Source organism: Pseudopodoces humilis, chromosome 7, assembly GCF_049639895.1.
Source record: "Pseudopodoces humilis isolate 2021_Gansu_Grassland_sample_001 chromosome 7, ASM4963989v1, whole genome shotgun sequence".
Classification (NCBI taxonomy): domain Eukaryota; kingdom Metazoa; phylum Chordata; class Aves; order Passeriformes; family Paridae; genus Pseudopodoces; species Pseudopodoces humilis.
Window position 1 is genome coordinate 49,464,670 of NC_142206.1, and position 16,608 is coordinate 49,481,277.

Genomic DNA, 16,608 nt, shown 5'->3' on the forward strand with positions numbered 1-16,608 from the left:
ACCATGTTGTCAGCAGATGTTTTGCTGTATGTGGGTCACTAGAAATAATCTAAGTATATTTCTCCCCCTTTTCATCACTGTAAAGACCCTAAAGCTGACAAGTAGAAGCACAGCTCTTCTACCCTAAAATATTTGTTATTTAAATTCAGTAAAATGTTAGTCTCCTTTGGGATTTGTGTAGCAAACTGAACAACTGTTGTGTCAGAAAGGTGCACATGGTGTGTGTGCAGCCCTGCCATGGTAGCACACTGACCTGGATTGAAAACATTTATATTTGTTTGAGATACTTGGAGCTGTATAAACCTGAGCGGACCTGGAATCTTTGCTTGCCTTTTCACAATGCCAGTCTCTTCTACTGGAAAGTAATTTCTATGGTATTTTACCCAGGTCCTGCTGCAATAGTTTGCAAGAAGTATTTTGAGAAGCCCTTTTCTATCTTGCATGCCCACCCTTCTTTATGCACCCATATCAGTCAGGAACATCCATACATTGATATATATTTACATAAATACACAGACACACACACTATATATATATATATATATATATATATATATATATATGTGTAGATCTTTTTCTGGTGTGCTGCCTAGATATGGTAATTATGGGAAAGAAGATGGGAGTTCTCTGTAACTGGTGCCCCAGCCTCTGCAGAAGATATTTTACAGCCCTTTCCAGTTCACTAAGAGCAAAGACTGATTGTAAAGAATCTGAAGTGTGCAGTTTTTGGCCACTGATAAAAATAATAATTTCTATCTTGCACACTTGAATCTCTTCTCCATGCATGTACATGAAGGAGGTGGGGAAAATACTCTGATTTGTACTGAAGTGTTCTGGTAAAACAAGAAACCAGTCTTGCAGGAAATTTTATTTCTTAAAGGATTTTTCAAAAGCTGATACCATATGGGATTATTACTCCTGAGGTTTCATCACCATAAAATGCAGACTTACACTGTGGCCATTAGCTGAGAAGCAGGTTTTAGTGTCAACAAGTGCATGATCCTGCTTATTCTATGATCTGAAATAGAAGTATAAGACAGCTAGTATTCATAGGATTCCTTCATAGGATTTTAGTTTTATTAAAATAATAAAAAAATAATAAAAAACCCCACATAATCAGGTGGTGGGATCTGGGGCACTGTCCCAGGGAGCACATGACTCAGCTCAGGGTGTTAGCAGTCATCATGAGGGCTGTGACACCACTACTTATAACAGGAATGCTTGTAGGAACCTTGCCTGGGCACTAGCAGGACTGGAACGTTAAATTCCCTCATCCCTAGGAGGAAAAGGAAAGTTTTTATTGGTAAGAACTTTAGCAGCTGTCCTGCTTGCTGAGCAGCATGGAAGTAGGCAACCATGTCAGACACAATTACTGGTCCTTTTGTAACAATCCCTTTTTACAGACAACCAGTGAAGTGAATTATCAGCCCACTAAGCCAGATGTAACTTACTCAGACCTAGGCAACACTTTGCTTTCTGGGTTCCCTCCAGCTCTGTTGCACCAGGGAAAAGCTGCTGGAGAAGTTAGCATTCCATTCTGATGTGCCAGTCACTCCTCTGTAGGGAGAGACTGAGGAAGAAGGCAGAAAGAATATGTGGGGAAAATTAATTTCTCTTGGCCATGGTAATGTGAAGGGTGAGAGGATGGCAAAAGATATTGGAAGAACCTTTTCGTACTCTCTGCTCGTGCCCCTCTTCTCACTCTGAAGTTTCATTCCTCCCCAGGCAAGCTGCTCTTCCAGCTGATTAAAAAATATAGCCCAGTGGTCAGGAGGGGTGTCCTTTCTGTCAGTTGTAAGGCAGTTGTCACCCCATCCTTCCCATTTCTGAGTGAAATACAGGCAGTGAGAATGAAATTTCAAACATGATGGTGCTGTAGCTGCTCTGTATGTGTACAGAAATTGGAGGATTAAGCGTGAGAATGACTGAGTGGAAGACCCTTGTATAAAAATGACAGATGCCCTGGTTTAAAAGGTGACAATTTGCCTATGCAGTGAAATGGTTCTGTCAAGGCATCAGGAAATTTGGGGGCTTGAATATAGAGAAGGAAGCATTTGAAAACAGTCTGCTTTGAGCTTCTGAAGGAGCCTCTGAGCTCCAGAACTGATGTTTTGTAATTTTGCCTTATCATCTGCTTGGGTTTATCATGGTGGTAATAGGGATAATGACAGAGAGTCAGTCATTTCCACTTAGATGCCAGTTTTTAAGTAATAATAAGCTCACAGCGGGTTCGATTTGGTCTGTGCTGAGAGTACCTGGGGTTATTTTCCCTTCGCTTTCTCATGGTAAATTATCTCAGCCCACCAGGGCCAAGCTGATTTTCTTGCTGTAAAAACAGAGAAGACGAACATGCAGCACTGCACCGTGCTGTACACTTAGCTGCTTCCTCCTTTGTTGTTTTCTTTATGTTATTTAGGAAGAGAAAATTCTCTGAGCCACCCATTACAGTTCAAATCCAGGTCATAAAAAATAGTGTAAACTAATAGTGGACTGTCTCCCCTAGCCCTCTCGCCCCATGCATCTCTCCCCTGTATTGCAATCCCTAATGGGAACATTTAAAACCAGTGCTTATGATAATGCCCTTGTTCCCATGGACACCACAGCGCTGCAGAACCAAGATTAATGGAGGACCATTGAGACTGGTCCTAAAAGATTGTCCCTCTTGTGTATTATGGTCTGTCATGCTGCATCCATTAATAGAGGAGCGGAGGGTCCTCATCGTGTTGGTATCACTGGGACCAAATCGAGCTACTGCAAGATGGCATTTCCATAGCACATCAACAGATCATTTCACCACTGCTTAAGGCATCGTAAATTGGACTTATAGCTCAGCTGCTGGCATAAATAAGTCCCTTTGATAGTTAGTGGAAGACGTTATGACACTCCAGGGTACAGGAGGGGACATTGGCACTGTCATTTTTTTTCTCTAGCCCTGGCACCCTGGTGCCTCTGATCTTTCTGAAGATTCAGGGCACGCGCTCTTCATTACGGTTTGGGCACCAGGGACTTGTTTTTTTTGCAAGATTAATGAGCGCCACGGAAATTCTCCAGCGCATCTCGATAATTAAGTCTTTGTTTATCAAAAAACAAGTTATATTAGGAGCAGAAAATTCGCAGTAATTATTCATAATTCTAACAATTCAAGTATAGCTACCTCATTTGCCTGGGTAATTCTGCTTTTTAATTTCTTGCATACATTTGCATATTAATTTTGCCCGTCGGCTGCAGCAGGCTTTGACAGTTTGTTACTATGTGATGGTTTTCACAGGGGTGCGACTCAGTTGGGTGGCATTTCGACTGGGTGCAATGATAAATTATGAATTTTCTAATTTGCTGCATAATGAAGTAACCCCTTCCAACCCAATTAAAAAAAAAAATTAAAAAAAAAAAAGCAAAGATGGTGTCTTTTAAATAATATTTCCCAGGTATTTCATCTCTCCAGTTTTGTTGTTGTTTTGCAAGCTTTTTTTTTTTTTTCACTTAAAAAGCAGATGACTGCATTTGCAGCCTTTCAGAGTGACTGTGCCTTTCCATACATCAAACATGATTCATGATTCATGTATCCCCAGACTATATTCATGCTGTAAATTGGCCACTCCTCAACCCTCAGGGCAATCACGGATGATAGCAAAGAAGTCCTAGTTTCTTCTCTGATGTCCAATTTGGGCTGTAGTGATCTGTGTGTATGAGTCTGTCTGTCTGTTTGTCAGGGAGCAGGGATTTCAAATGAGGGAAATAAATGATGTGTGTTTGTTTTACATACTTGCTCGAGAGGCTGTATTGTTGTAAATTAACTGCTAAACTACTGTGTGGGTTTTCTTCTAATTTCTTAAAATGGTTGTAGAAATAAATATATATGTATTTATTACCTCAACATTGTAAAAAAGGATCTGTGGAGACTTAATTTGTGGGTGAGAGATAAGGGATTTTAGTTCAGTGTTGGTAAGTGTGTTCAGTACATTTGGTAATTTTATGCTCATAATGCAGCACTTAGAAAACACAAGTATTGCTGGGTAAAATTTGTGGTGTTTCATTATACAACTGCAGACGGGCAAAACAGTTTAGAAATACTGTAGGCCTGATGCCATCCTGACTTTAAAGAATCTGAAATAACCCAGCCAATCTGTTTAGCATGATGCAAATATTGTAATTATACAATTATGCTGCATTTTTAATATAGAACAATTCCTATACATTTTGTTGTCTCTTAAAATTCTGCATTATTAAGAAAAGCCACGATTTTATCAGTCTCCACCACAACCACACGGCAGTAGATTGTGGAAGATTTTGACATTAATACCCCACAATCAAGCAGCAGAGAGCACACAACATTAATGCAAAAAACCCCACAAAGTGCAGATTACATAACTAATTCTGCACATCCCCACAAGGCAAGCGAGGAGCCGTCCGCGCTACCCTCGCCCAGCCTGGCGCCGCACAAAGCCCCCGCACCACCTTGCAGGAGCACAGCAGAGCTGCAAAGTGCCGAGTGCTGCCATTCAGCCCTGTCAACATTATTGTAAAGCACAGCACACAATGTGAGCCTGGCACCACTGGGCAGCGCGGAGCCCAGTGATATTATAGCATAATCACACAGCTAAATTCATGCCTACAGTACAGAGCGAGCAGCAATAACACTGAGCACAATGCAGCGCTGTCATAACATATATTAAAGGCGTTCGGCACAGCCACAAAGTGTGGTGGCACGTTCCATGTTTATACATAAAAGCAGAGCAGGCTGTACTCGGCACACAGACGGTGCAGGGCTCTCACCACAGCTGTATGCCCACCCCAAAACAGGCAAGGGCGCCCACAGCTAAACAACCACAGTGCAGGAGGCAGCACCAAAACGCAGCTTTCGCTCCTCCTGTACAAAACACGGACTCACAGCACAAGTTCATAAAAGACCCCAACTAAACGCCTGACATGTTGCACTAATTACTCCTTGATTTAATTGTGGTGTACATACAGCCGCTAAACACCTTGCCTCATACAGTCCTAAAAGTAACACAACTTTCCTCAAATCTACCAAGGTAATTTGAAAGAGAACACCTTGTTACTTATTTGTATTAATCATGAGAAAAATTCCTTTCATGATATTTTACTAGTGGAAAGTGCAGCTTTGTCAAAATCAAGCTTTTCCATAGTAATGTCTTGGTTTAATGACATTTTGACAGATGAGGGGGTAGGTTTCTTGTGTTTTTTTCAATGTTAACCAATCAGTAAGGCTTGTTTCATTTTTGCATGCCTTCTTTTCTTTGAATTTTTGTATGATTAAGAAGGTTTTTTAACACATCAAAATTGTCCAGATCAGTATTATTTTAATATTGATGGTTAACCTCAAATTTCCCCCCAAATTTAACTTTGTGATGAATGCAGTTGTTTGATTCTGAATAGGAACAACATTTTTAATAATACTTTTTTTTTTTAATATGTGAGTGAAGAAGTCCTGTGTCTGTCTTTTTATGAAGGTGAGCGCAAATCTTTGCAAGTGCCTAGGTGAAGCTAATAGTGGTCCAATAAGTCATAGAGTTCCTCAACACCATAATTAGTGCAGCAAGGACAAGATGCTGAATATTTAGCTGCTGTGACAGTGCCGAAATTATACGGTACATCCTCAATAATAAGTTCCCCCCGCATAGTCTTTGATTGAGAAGTGTCAGTCTGGAGAGTGTCTGTAGCTTGGGCTGCCCCATGTGGAAGCAGCATGGTGCCCCACAGTGTGAGGCTGACGGTGCAGCACCGGGGAGAGCCAGTGTGAACCCATATGTCGCTGTAAGGCAGTGTCTCTGTGCACCAGCACAGCCTTGTTTTGTGGTGTCTGCTCGGCAAAACATTACAACTGTGTAAAGGGAAGTGACTGATCATTAAATGTATGCTAATAACATGAGTCTTTGACTGAAAACATCAATATACTCCAGTAAAGTGCACAGTTAGTACATGGCAATTAATATTTATCTAATCTGATTTATACTAGGGCTTTCTATAATGCCCGCTGCAGTATCATCTATGCTGTGATCAAATGCACCAGACATACATAGCGAAGCATCTTCCCAGACTTCAGTCTCCTCCCCTCCCTCATTCTCTTTCACTTTGTTATTTATTATTATTCAAATTTATACATCACTAAACAAAAGAGCACTCATCCCAAGCCACTGATAAACTCTTAAAAATACATCTCATAAAATGAGCAGACTCCATAATTATCCATGGATAAAAATGCAACAGCAACCATGTGACTACACTAAATTTAATCAAAATTATTAACAAATCACCACCAGAGTTCCTTCCAACCATTTCTTTGCTCATCTTTTGCCAATGAGCTACACCGAAAAGAGTGGTTTTGCACTGACACCTGAAGGTTGTTTTGAATCAAAAATCAAATGTATTTGGAGTGATAGATCCTATCTGGGAAATGCCCTTTCCTTTTAGTACCTGTACTGATTTCTTTGGGAGACAGCAGCCATAGCACAAGTGTATTGAACTACTTCATGTATCAGTTTGGGTGTAACTTGGCAATGCTACTGTGTGAGTATGGGTGACTCAGGAAGAACAAATAAAATTTAAAAGGTTCTAATTCTTGAGTGAAGTCATAGCCTTCAATGGTCATTTAAGGTAAGAGAAATTTAAAGCTAGCCTCACATATCTTCTTCAGTTGGAGAGTAGAACCTTCCTGATGGAGACTGTGTCTGCCCTGTTTCAGTTCTTGGTTGTTTCAACAGCTACTGTAACCCAGAGCTTTCTGGTTAGGGGGACATGGAAAGATCAGGGACATTCTGTTCTGGAGAGGGACACTTGCACACACAGACTGACCTCCAAGCCTTTGTGACAGAGATTATGATTTATTTTCTTTGAGTATCTTTAGAAGAGGCAGGTGGATCACCAAGGACAGGTCTGTATATGCTTCTGGAGAAGGAGGAACGGTACGACTAAAGAGGCTTTTGAGACAGGAGCCTTCCCACAGTGATTCTGGCGGACTTCGTAGGATAGGAAATGCTGATCTTGGACATACTACTCTTTGGGAGTGGTCCATGTAGGGGATTATCCTACGTGAGATGCTACATGAGAAACAGGCAATGGTTGCTTCCTGAAGAGGGAGATGAGGTTCTACAATAAAACCCAAAGGTGAGATAATTATCAATGAATGTGAACTATCGGGGTTCCAGTGCCCAAGGACACATTCTAAACTTTTCTGAGCTTTTCTTTAGCATTGTAGAGGTACCTGAATTGCCTTAATCCTTTGCTGATTTCAAGAATTACATTTTTTCCTCTTGTGGAGAAGGGTTAGCAGGTTTGACATTCACTTAAACTCATTCCCTACCACTTCCTGACCTGAAATCTGTTTTCAAAATTGGCTGCGAGGTGAGCCTAGTTTAGGGATTTAACTCTATAGACCAGTCTTTCATGGACCATTTCCTTTCCCTACACCTTAAGCCTCTGTGTTTGACTATTACAAATGCTTCACTGTGTGGCTCACTGTAGGTATTCCAAATAAGCCAGGCTTTTTGTAGAAAGTTAAATACATTATATTCCCTTTATATATTCCCATTATTTGAGAAGTGACAGAGATTGTTCTGCTAGTGTTTCTTCCTTCAAGATTCTACTTTTGAGGGGCTGAAGACCAACACAAGGGCACCAGGGCTACTGGCTTGCAGACAGTGAGACAGGGCTTCTTGTGTATCCTTTTGTGGAAGTCATCTCATCTCCTAGATTTTCTTAATAGTGGGGAATATTTTGCCTGAGAAAAAAATGTATCCATACACTATTAATGTAAAAAAGATTTAGAATGATTTACCACTGAAAACTGCCTCCAACTCCTGAATTGTTAATAATAATAAAGAAGATCAGCAGGATGTGTAATCCATCCAGTTGTCTTTATATGTTGCTCCTGTATTCAGCTACAGAGGTGTACATATAAAAATTGCTCCCCTACTAAAACCAAATTATTTAGTAATGCAAGATATAGGTTATTGAAAACTTGATGCCTAAATGTACTTCTATAACAATACTACTTCTTCAAGATAATTTTTAAACTATTTTATAGTTACTGATTAACTATTCTAATCTTAAAAGCTCTGTCTCAAATGGAAATGTAGATGAGGGTTAAAACCAAGACTTTTTATTGCTGTAGAAAACCTCAGCCTTATTTATTATATCCTTCCTAAAGTCAAAATACTCAAAAGTCAGTGGCATTTCAGAGTCTTTGCCCAAAGAAACAAAACCTTGTATGTTACTCCCTGGGCATTGTCATATCTGTAAAGTTTCAGCCTGGCTTGTCACTTTCTTTTGTGTAGGCAGCTGCTGCTTACTGGTTTTAATTGCTATTCTTCTGGCTGTAGTAGGCAGGGTGAGTACACAAGTGGTAGAATGGCCTGGGTTGGAAGGGATACTAAAGATCCTCTATTTCCAACCCCCATACCTTCCTCTAGACCAGCTGCTCAAAGCTCCAATAAACCCTTCTTCCATATTTATTAGGAAAATGATATTTGTAAATCATCTTTATCATAGCAACCACTATATGTTAATTATTATCAATAATAATTAACTTATAGTTAATAATAATATAATTATATAAAGGACTGAAAACTTTTTAAAATGACTGTCTGAAAAATATGCAAGACAGCAAGTTCAGAACCTAAAGCTATAAATACACAAGGGAATAGTTATTTAACATGTGCTGTAATTTGTACTATTTAAATCCAATATTAGAGCTGTGGCTTTTTTATGTGAAATCTGAAGTGCTTTAGCAGTGTTAGATATAAATGGTCATTTCTGCATTTGCTGAAATAGATTGTGCTGTATATTATAAGAATGCCATGTAGATTTAACCCCTGCTAACTGAGATCTTATTGTATGAGTAGGACAAAGAAAAAATGTTTTCATTTCCTTACATTCAGTAAAGACAAACTATGTTTAAGTTTCTGTAATTATCTGCAAAGACTGGCAACACGCAGTGAATTTTGTCAAAAAGGATGATGTGCATTCACCTAACTTTCCCAGTTAATGGGTTCAGTTCACTCTATTTTTTGTAATGGGGAGGAAAAATTCAATAATATAATATTCAGTATTATATTATTCAATATAATTTTCTGTCATTTAGGGGAACCACAAATGTAGAATCAAGGGAGGGAAAAAGAAATCATAATAACTGTTCAAATAATTTTAGCCTGAGAAGCAAGTAGATTTGACTGCAGTGCCCAACCCCCCCAACTGTATTTGTGTACACTGTTCAGAGTTTAAGATTCAGATAACACTCAGTATTCAAATTTGTCATAAGCCATATGTGCAGGTGAGAAATTGCGACGTTTTGAACTGTTTAAAATTCATTTTATTTGAAACTGTGCTTCAAAACCAGAGCAGTCCTGCTAACATTCTAAAGTCACTTGACTCTTTAATAGTATTTCTAGGGATATTTTGAGCAGAGCTAATTTTAAGTACAGGTAGTCAGCTAGAGTTTAGACCCCTTATCAGCTAAACAACTTGTGTCACGTTTACTTCAAACTTGATTATGATATTTGTTTTTAATAGGAAATCACGTGCATATCATTCCTTAATTTTATTTTACTTATAATTAGGATGGCACACACAGCACTCAAAAAAAGAAGAAAGTGCAACATTTTAAGTGTGTGCTTTTGTAACAGTGCTTTGTATTGATGTATTAGTGTATAAAAAGAATTGAGTACAGGGTAGGAAAGGACAGTACTACTCTGCTGTTTTTATATAAGATATAAAGCTGAGCTCATAATTCAGCACCCAGGGGTTTGCTTATTTCACTTTCTCATATTCTCGATGGCCAATTCTGGAGGTAGTTGTGAACCAAGAAAATTTTGTGCTGAGGTTAGGTCTCAATGGGAAGCAGGGCTGCTGGGGTCTAGACAATCCCCATCCTGTCTATCTTCAGCGTATTATCTTCATTTACCACCCAGCTTGCTAAAAGTTTTACAAGCCTATTGTTTCCTAGCCAATGATGTACTTTGGAATAACCTTTAATTTAACAGCCTGTCTTTATCGGCCCACAGTGCTTTTTGTTCTCCACAAAAGCAAACTAGTGTTCACTAACCCAAAAGCTGTGGCAACACTGAGGAGAGAAACCAAGAAAAACAAAACTGATTAGGACAAGATTTGCTTTCAGAGAACCTATTTCTGTCACAAGGGGGTGGATAAATAAAATAATGTTTCAATAATTTATGCAGTGCACACAGGGAAAACATTGGAAATGTGAAACAAAAATGACATGTAAAGAACAACTGAAGTTGATAACCGCTTTAATCAGCTCAGGTGATAATTCTCAAATAAATGGAAATATGACTCTTGTTTTCAGCTCATGAATGGCAAAAGACTTTTGGTTATGTATCCTCCTCCCAGAAGTTCATTGCAGTCTTGTTCTTACTGCAGTGTGGTCAATGCAGATGAGGTGTGGCCGTGACCTAGAAATGAGCTCTCTCCTTATCCCCAAGGGGCAGCATGAAGCCCATTGCAAGGTTGTCAGCCTGAAGCTGGAGGAAACAGGCAGTCAGCCTTCAGCTCAAGATGCATTTTGGGGTCACAGTTAGGTCAGTGCCTTACTTTCTCTGTGCCTCAGTTTACCTGTCTGTAAGTGAAGAGGTTTATCTGCTCCATTGGGGAGTCATGAAGTAAAAGGAATACAGAGATCATGCTCTGGCAACTTTTAAACCATTGCTCTCCCCGCTGAGTGATGAGCACCTCTGCCTCCTTTTTGCTCCTTGAGCTCTGCACACCCTTTTGGCCACAACATTCGCCCTCAGATTCTTATGTCAGCTCAATATGAAAAGAGAAGTTGCTATGGCATCAGCTTAGTGCTCACAGAGAAGGCAGAGAAAAGCAGGCAGGGCTGCCTGGTGCTCTGGAGATGTGGGGCTGGGGTGGGAAGGCAGCCAGGAGGTCTCGGGGTGACACTGGGGATGAGCACCTGCAGTCGTGCAGCCACTCTGTGCAGGGGTCCGGGTCTGGCAGTCCCTCTGTACGAACCTTGAGTGTTGGGCTTTGCAGGATTTTTGTGGAGGCATGCTGTTGTTTTGCAAGAATTCTTTGTGCTGGCTGCTTGCTTTTGTTGGCCTGCTGGAGGCAGGGGCAGGTCACTTGTGTCACAACCCCGACGCAGTGTGGAGGTGGGCAATGGAGGTGGCAGCTGTGGGAGACTGGGGGCCCCGTGTTGGCTCAGAAAGGTCAGGTCCCAAATGGCTGGGCCAGGGAAGATGCTGGCATGTCACTGGGTGAGGCTGCTGAAGAAGTTAAAGCCTCTTTTTCTCTGTCCCTCTGCTTCTCTTTCCCCTCCATTTCTGCCTGTGCCCCCCGCCCCCCCCAGCCCTTTGTCGACACTTGATCATTTACATCAAGTTGACATTCGCAGAGTTTACTCAGGGGTCTGTAATTGTATTCTTTCACTGGTTCTGCATTACCAACCATGAAAATGGAATCTTATCATCCTTGACCAATTTTTAATGTACAAAATGATTTGGCCGAGGTTCAAAGGGAGTCACAATTGAAATCAGGTGAATGATACATGTAGGGTTTTTTTTCAGTTTCTCCGTGCCTTGATTTGATTTTTCTCTTAGGCATACAGGGAGATGTAGCTTATTTTTATATGCGCGTGTGTGTGTGTGTGTGTGTGTGTGTACAAGCCATATAAATACATGTATTTACTCTGCACGTATATTGAGGCACTATCCACCTATCTATATTTTGTGTATATATCAGTCAAATTTACCTATTTGAAATGCAATGGATGACAATGAAGTTTGCTCTAATCCCTAAAAAGCAATCAAAGAATTGGAACAGGGTTAAAGCCTGCTGATAGTGCACTGCGATTAATAGGACATTATTAAATAGCCTCCCTCCTTCAGCTCCTCTTCCCTCCACCCCCCTCCTCACCATCTTGCCAGATGAAAAGAGGCCTGGGAGACAAAATAAATAAATAAATGAGGTTACATTTACATTATAAAGAATAGGGAAGAAAACAATAGGGAATCCTCCTCACTGAAAAGCATACCATTTCCAAAGGGACAGAGTCCTCAAAGTATGAGGGGGCGAAGGGGAGTTCCTGCTCTCAAATATCATTAGAATGTTTTTTATCTTTTGGCAGTTTCATATTGTGAATAATACGGACATTTATAACTCAGTCAAGCTGCTTCTTTCAAGAGTACAGTTCCTTAAGATCAAGGAATCTATCAACTTACATAGCTCCCTTAGCTATCTTATCTAAGTGCCTCACAAACAGGAATGTATTTATCCTCACAATTCCTGGGCAGAAGGAAAATGTTCTTGTCTCCATTTGATAGATTGAGGAGAATGACAAAGAGATTTGGGGCCTTAAAACTGGTTTTGGAGGGCCTGGCTTGAGGCACCCAGGACTTCCTACCTTTCCTCTTCCATAGGGGCTGCTCCCTGTTTCCCTGCCCAGATTTGTAGACACCTTATCTATATTAGTGAATTAAATGCATGGTTTCTAAAAACTATACTGAAGAACTACTAGATTTGACATTCCTGAGTCACTGTTACTTTTTAGGACAAGCAACTTCCTTGAGGTCACTTGAGAGAGCAGGTGGCTTATCCTGGGAGCTGAACCTGGCCTTTTCCAATCACAGGATGCTGTTTCCTAAGACTTTTGGTAAGAGAGGGAATCTGTACTTGTAATATTGAAAGAATCAGCAGGAGGAGCTTTTTGGTAAATGCTCAGGATGGACAAATGATCTCTTAATTGCTGTATCCATAACAAGTCTGTTGTGGGGATAGGAAAGATCTAGTGTTGTCACTGAGATGTGTGTTCAGCTTCCACACAGGCAAATGGTTAATGACAGTAGAGCCAAAGTGGCTCCAAGAGCTCTTAGGCTTAATATTTGGCAATGGGACAATGGCATAACTGTAAGAAAGTGTATCTTTGGTGGGGATTTGTAGTGTTGAGGTAACTGGTAAAACATTCAGCATTCCAGGTTGCTGGTCTGGTCATGTCCAAGTCAAATGTCAGCTCTGGGAAAAAAGATATAACCTGGAAGCATGCTATGTGACTGAATTCTCATAAGATTAAGTGTGCTGTGTACAATATCCATTTGTCTTAATTGGCAAGTTGAGTTATTTGGTGTTCTTAAATAGATTTGCAATTTTAATCATATTTGGATTCTAGAGAAACTTGCCCTAAAATATTTGACCACCATTTAAAGCAATCCTTTAAGCAATCATCAATTTTTCTAATTTTTGGTTGAACTCCAGAACTGGGAAGATTTCTGATGTCACAGTCCTCATGCCTTTTTTTTTTTTCTTTTTTTCCTGTGGAATAAAAAGTGTAAAACCTGTGCTTCTAAAAGTAGCTTTGATTTAAACTGTGATTTCTGATTAAAATGTTATGGGAAAAATTAAAAATGTCCCTGTAAATTGTGTGTCTGTTAATGGTGATTTTAGTGGCAAAATATAGACACCTCTAAAACATTCAGATTCGTTGAAGTGCTTCTTGCTCATTGCATACTCTATTTCTCATCTCACTTACGTAGCTAGCTATGAGTTTATATTAAAGCCTAGAGATTAGCCTGACCAGAACAAAATTATTGTTCATCTCCCAGATGTATTCAAATAGTGTTTTGATGTTTTATGGTGAACAGTGTTACTAAAAAGGATTTGCATGCTCCCTTTGGAGTTGTTCTGGCAGGGTGGTTTTCCAGTCTGGAGTCAACACATTGCACACACAACAACTCGGAAAATGCAGTTATTTCTGTACTTCAGAAATATCCAGTGACAGATCTAAAAATGTGATGATGGTTAAGCACTGGCTCAAAGATGACAAAAATCAAAGAAAGCTCTTCTATGCAAAGCTTTGTTTTCATAGTCTGTGTTCTTGGAAAAGTGCATGTTAGTGACAGAAGTAGTAGGCTAAGCTACTCCTCTCATATATAAACCTTGTAATGAGAGAAATCAACAGAGCTGCAATTGTAAATAAGAGTTTCCTTGATGCAAAGAGAAAGGCAAAGTTTTCTAAGGAATGGGAAACAAAATATCAAGTAATTCCTCCTTGGCATTCTGGACAATGCTTGACATGATTGGTGGTTGTCCTTAGAAACATTTTTGGGAACAGCTCTCTTTTTTCAAAAGAAAGCTTTGGATTTTGTTTATTTGTGGGGGCGGGAAGGATTTTTTAATTTAATTTTCATGAAACTAAAATAATATTATTTTTGCCCAGCAAAAACAGTACAAAAAAAAAAAGATAGATATACTAAGATACTGGGAAGGTGAGAAGTGTTCAGTTTCTATATTCCTTAGCCTGGCACTGTGTATGCTATGTGACCTCACAATGCCCATGTGTGCTGAAGTTTTGTTGAGCACATTACAGACAACTGATAAACTTTACACATCAGCAACCTGGCCATGACTGATTTCAACAAAATCATTGCCAGTAACCTGGGGAACTGAAAAGACAGTGCTGCTGGTGGCTGTCAGGATGATAATGGCTATGATTCTGGCAAAGCTGAGGTGGGTTCCAGATTGCTGAGGTATTTGTAAAAATACTTAGTTAACTCTTAACTCTTAACTCTTAAATTCTGATATTTAATGATCTAAGTATGGAGTAAAAACTTTAGCTTTCTTTTGTCTTTGCTGTGGTACAAATCCTTGAAACGATATAAAAAATATTAACACTGATTTCACTATTTTCGGTATGATTTCAGTATGATAACTTCTTCATTTAGCTTTACTGTAAAAATGATTATGTATATAACATATCATAACTCAAGATGGTCTTTTGGTTTTGGTCACAGTGATATAGAGGATAGTAATATATAGCCTTTGTTAAATAAGAATGAGATGAAAATTTATAACAGGCCATAAGCATCATAATGAATACAATAAAGTCTGCTTTTAGCTGTTGATTTTTATTATTGTAGGATCACCTGTATCACAGGAGCATTCCTGACATTTGCCAGAGTTAGAAAGATTTATCCTTGGGCTAAAAGGAAATGCCACAGGCAGAAAGTGTGATAAATTGTGAGAGTTTTTCACAGTAGATTATTTAGAATTAAGAGAAAGGCGACAGAACAGAGCCTCTGCAGCCTCCAACAAATCAGTTCTGGAACCAAAATTTCATGACTACTTACTTAACTACATTTATTTTAGTTTAGAGGAGCTGTGAGTGAAAAAGAAGAGCTTGTTAATGAAATCTAAAAAAAACCCAGGAACAAACAAAAAAAAACATCCCAGAATTGCAGGTAATTAAGTTATCTCCTTTGGGATATTATAATTTCACAAGAGATATGTTAATCTTTGGAGAAAAGGAAGCTTGAGAATTATCTAGAAAGAAGTAGTAAAAGTCAAAGTAAAAGCTGTTGCAAACATTCTGATGCAGCTGATGGAAAACAGACAATTTCACAAAAAATTGTTATGAATATGAACTTAAATTTTTTGAATGTCATTCAGCAATTCAGCATAGGGAGGTATCTAGAAACCAAAACTGATCAAAACCAGAGTTTTGTTCTCATAAAAGATATATAAGCATAAGAATAAAAAACATAAAAGCATTGGGGAAATAAAACTTTCAGAAATGTTGTCTTTGCAAATGTCAAGTGTTTGATTTTTTTATATTTTCATTTATTTCATCATTAAACTGCATCTGCTAAGAATCTTACTGGAATTCCAGTTTGGATGTGAGCTGTCTCAGTCAGCTCCATATATTGGGTTCACAATTGAATTTCAGTTTCTGTAATGCAACTGCTTGGGGCTGTGCATAGTTGCTGTAGGATTTTCATGGAAGGGTAAAAAAAAAAAGTTGGTTCTAGTCTTGTTTCAGCTTCTTGCCTAAATCAGAATTGGTACATGGATTGACTACAAAGGCATGAAGGCAAAGCATTCCAGCAAAACATAATCAAGGTAGGGAGTTAAATCTTACTTTTCTGTTTCTACAATGGAAAAATACCTACCCATTTGGGGAAAAAAAAACATAATAATTTTCAAAGAACATTTTGGGTATTCAAAAATTGTAGACCACATGTGGACAATGTCAGAAAGCATAAGTTGCAGTCAGAAATTCTGCTATTCTTTTCCACAGTCAGGTATAAAGTGTATATTGTCTCCACTTGTCTTTTTGAGGTTCTTCTGGTTGTGTATAGAAGTGATGGAGGTTGTTCTTTTCATGCAGGCAGAACAGGTTTGGGCTGCATTCCTAGGGCACCTGTATTTTATGCAGTGGAGTAGGCAATTTCTTGCTGAGTTGAACCATACATATGTCACTTGCTATTGACCATGAATAACTTTGGGAAAGATGTTGTAAGTCTATCCACTTCCTAATTATTCCTTTTTACCTTCTTTCATTCTTTTTCACTGAGTCTGTTTAGTGCTATCATATATAGAATTCTCTTTGTCTAGTTTTATATAACATACCTATTATTGGAATTTCATAGTACTTAGACAAATATATATTTGGGCAAATAGTAGAATAATTTATAGTTTAAAATTTGGGATTTGGAAGTATTAATAAATAAACTGAGAAGCAGTTGAGTTTCTGTGAAATGGGAAGCAATTATCTGGGACATGAGAGAGTTGTATCAGAGAAAGGCTCTGGGCTGAGCCCCAAAACTATTTACATTAAAAAAATAGTCTGATTAAACACCT